The sequence below is a fragment of the Myotis daubentonii genome, chromosome 3 (assembly GCF_963259705.1).
Source record: "Myotis daubentonii chromosome 3, mMyoDau2.1, whole genome shotgun sequence".
Classification (NCBI taxonomy): domain Eukaryota; kingdom Metazoa; phylum Chordata; class Mammalia; order Chiroptera; family Vespertilionidae; genus Myotis; species Myotis daubentonii.
This window is the reverse complement of record NC_081842.1, coordinates 16,997,128-17,001,205: the sequence shown is the minus strand read 5'-3', so window position 1 is coordinate 17,001,205 and position 4,078 is coordinate 16,997,128. Positions and strand designations below refer to the sequence as shown.

The window sequence follows — 4,078 nt, the reverse complement described above, 5'->3', positions numbered from 1 at the left end:
CATATGTCACAGCATTTAGGGCCCACACAGATAATCCAGAGCAAACTCCTCATCTCAAAATCCTTAACATAATCACAGCAAATCCTTTTCCAAATAGGATAACATTTACAGGTCCCAGGTATTAGGGCATAGCTGTATTTCGGGGGTCCCATTTCTTAGCATAAAAACTAAACATGAAGAAGAAAACTAAACATGTAATTCAAAATGTTATGGAAGGTCATGGATAACTGGCTGAGGTTAGTGTAGCTAATATAAGCTAAAACATGAATTTCAAATGAACAATGGAAAGTATTATTATTATTATTATTATTATTATTATTATTAAGGTCAATTTGTTATTCCACTTACTTATATGCCGGGAGCCGGTCCATCCTTGCTGTTTCAAGGGACCTGGCATATATGGCATACGGTTCTTAATATGTTTGCTCACCTTCTTGGCGCTGTGTTTTAACCAAGGTCACCTCTCCGAGAAAGGTTGAATCCCCAGGTAGGGATTTTCCCCTGAAGTTAGGGAGGGAATAAAACCCCTCAACTAAGTGCCAAGCGGGTAATTAATCACTTTAACTATGAACAATCATGCTTAAGCTACATAATCTTTACTCCCTGGAATGGAGATAAGAAACACCCTAACTTTTGTAATAGAGATTGATAGGATTGAATCAACTGGTATAAATACAGATGTAACAAGACAGAAAGAGACAGAACTTAGAACACAGAGCTTAGAAGACAGAACCAAGAGAGACAGAGCCTAGGCACGGAACCTACGGGAGCGTTCTCTGGAGACGGAGGAGCTTCACTGGAGAGAGCATGGCAGGGGATCCTGGACAGAGGCTGGCCTCAGAGCCTAGAGATGGAGAACCTAGCGAGGGAACATGGTGACTGAACCTCGCTGGAGATCCTGGACAGAACCTGGCTGGAGATTGTGGCTACAGAACCTGGCTGGAGATTGTGGCTACAGAACCTGGCTAGGCTGCTGATCAACTGAACGCTGTCTCCATGTCATTCCTTCTTCACCGACTCCGTCCACACCTTTGGGGAACCCCTGGACCCGCTGGGGTTGGACCCCGGCACTTATACATTCATTGGTTGATTCTTGTACAAGCCCTGACTGGAGATTGAACACACAATCCTGACATATTGAGGCGATGCTCTAACCAACTGAACTAAGCTGACCAGGGCAGCAGTGGAAATTATTGAGATACTTTTTTAAAAAACCTTTTTAAAGGCTGGAAAACTCAGTTCAGAAGAATAAAAATGGCAACTCTTGCAGCTCGAAGGAAGAAGCTGTCGTGGAATGGGCTGCAAGGGAAGGAATCAGGAAAAAAATATATTTCGGGTAAGATAGAAAGTAGCTTAGATGAGTACCTATCTTGACATAGCAGTTATAATGAAGTCTTATTAGTAAGCACTAAAAATCAATCTGAAACATAACTTGTTTGAACTAACAGTGATTGTACAAATCATTTATCATGGTTTCCAAATCACTATCTTAGAATAGATACTGTACAGTTAATGCATCATTAATTAATTAAAAGACTACTAAAATTCCAGACACTAGTGCTTGAGTATGCTCTGATTCAGGAACTTTAATTAAATAGAATCAATTGAATTAATGATCTAATGAAGGAAATGATCTTAAGGAAAGACTTGCAGTCTGATTTCCCCTCGCCGGAGAAAAATTGTGCCAGGAGACTCATTTGACCACTGACCTATCAAGATAAGCACACTTGCTTGTGTAACCAAGTAGTCATTCAGATATGGAGCTCCATAAGTCTAATTTATATACCTTTTTTTCTTCTTTAGTTCTCATCTAAAATGATAAAAATTTAAAAAGCAATCAATTGTTAATAACAGTAAAATCATATTTCATATTACGTATCATGAATTTGCTTTGAAATGTGGGGGAAAGATTTTTAGTGTTGACCACGACAGACTGAAGTTCAAAAAGAGAAAAAGCCAAAAATGTACCATAATTGCTCCTGAAGTGGAGTCTATTATTGATTTCTTCCCCATCATCTCATCAAACAGAAAGGGAAGAGAGGAAAATACAAATTCAGGGGGACTAGCTGCTCAGGTATTGGGCAGGAGCGTTGAGTGAGAATTTCTGGCTCATTAAAAACATTTAAAGGAAGCAGCTTGTCCTCAGGTAGGAATCATTATTCTCAGTTTGAGTTCATCCTCTGGAGTTTTCACCTCTCCAGCAGGGCGCATTCGGGGCAATTTCTAAGAAGTGCTTCTTTAATGGGAGGGATTTATGTTAAGTTGGTTCAGGAGAGGTAGACAATTGTGGAGCCTTTTTAATGGACTAAAAAAGACTGTCGAGTAATTAAATAGATTTCTTTTCCCTTAGACTGTTCCATGGTTTTTAAAAACACTCCACTGAGCATGTAAAATCAATTTCCATTACTGGCCTTGACCTTTGCAGTTTTATAAACATGTTTTTTTCCTGGGTTTGGAATGTGGCTCAAAGGCAATAGTAGAAGACTAGATGAAATAAGTCGTTGTCATAAAAGTTACTGCTTTTACAGTAAAAGTCTTTTTCTCACACGGGCATTCATTCAACTGTGTATGTTATAAATATCATTACATAAACACCTGCTTCTTTATACTACATATGTATATGTGTATTTATATTGAAGGCAGGCTTTTTAATTTGTATTGCTCTATAATGAAAAAAAAAGCACTTGGTTTTCTCTGCTAAAGGTATTTTTTCCTTTTCCATTGCAAGAAAGTAGCCAAGCCATTATGTTCCTTTGCCTCAGGGACTTTAGGTTGCTTGAATGCAAAGCAGATATCCCCAGAGGACAGCATCATTCCTTTTTGTAGGTTCTGTTTTGGAACACTAGCCCACTGTGGGGATTATGCCACGTCACCCAGAGTGGAGGAAAAGAAAGATCAGGGCTGGCTTTGCAGCCGCCACCACCACAGAGCTGCCCATGGCCAGCCACAGTGAACCTCACCGTGTTCTTCGACATCACCCTGGACAGCGAGCCCTTGGGCCGCGTCTCCTTCGAGCTGTTTGCAGACAAAGTTCCAATGACAGCAGAAAACTTCTGTGCTCTGAGCACTGAGGAGAAGGGATTTGGTTATAAAGGTTCCTGCTTTCACAGAATTATTCCAGGATTTATGTGACGCGGTGGTGACTTCACACGCCGTAATGGCACAGGTGGCAAGTCCATCTATGGGGAGAAATTTGAGGATGAGAACTTCATCCTGAAACATACAGGTCCTGGCATCTTGTCCATGGGAAATGCTGGACCGAACACAAACTGGTTTCCAGTTTTTCATCTGTGCTGCCAAGACTGAATGGTTGGATGGCAAGCATGTGGTCTCCTGCCAGGTGAAGGAAGGCATGGATATTGTGACAGCCATGGAGCGCTCTGGGTCCAGGAATGGCAAGACCAGCAAGAAGATCACCATTGCTGACTGTGGACAACTCTAATAAATTTGACTTGTGTTTTTATCTTAACCACCAGACCATTCCTTGTAGTTCAGGAGAGCACCCTTTCACCCTGATTTGCTTGGAATCCTATATAATTAAAGGCAAATATGCAAATTCTCCCCTTGACCGGGAGTTCTACTGGGAGTTCAACCTGGAGTTCGACCCAGGGGTGGGGTCCACTGGCCAACTGCCCAAGTCCCCTCCTCCCGGCCAGCTTGGCCCCAATTGGGCCGGGCCAGCTAGACCCCACCTGTGCACAAATTCATACACCGGGCCTCTAGTGTTCTATAATCTTTGTGCTCTTGCCACAGTTCATCGGGTTCTAAAATTTCCTTACCCCTTTCCCAGTCTAGCTGGATTGCAGAGTTAAGTTTATGATTATGAAATAAAAACTAAACAGTTGGCTGTGAGAGAGAGAGAGAGAGAGAGAGAGAGAGAGAGAGAGAGGAAGAAGAAGAAGAAGAAGAAGAAGAAGAAGAAGAAGAAGAAGAAGAAGAAGAAGAAGAAAAGAAAGAAAAGAAAAGAAAAGAAAAGAAAAGAAAAGAAAAGAAAAGAAAAGAAAAGAAAAGAAAAGAAAAGAAAAGAAAAGAAAGATGAGGGCTTTTGGAGGGTGGAGGTGGAAATAAAACTGTCTAG

The 4,078-nt window shown here is 41.3% G+C and overlaps 1 pseudogene; it reads left to right on the top strand.

Annotated features, from left to right (window-relative positions):
- The first annotated feature begins 1,075 nt into the window (after nucleotides 1–1,075).
- LOC132229209 (peptidyl-prolyl cis-trans isomerase A-like) lies at nucleotides 1,076–3,849 on the top strand (annotated as a pseudogene).
- The last annotated feature ends 229 nt before the right edge of the window (nucleotides 3,850–4,078 follow it).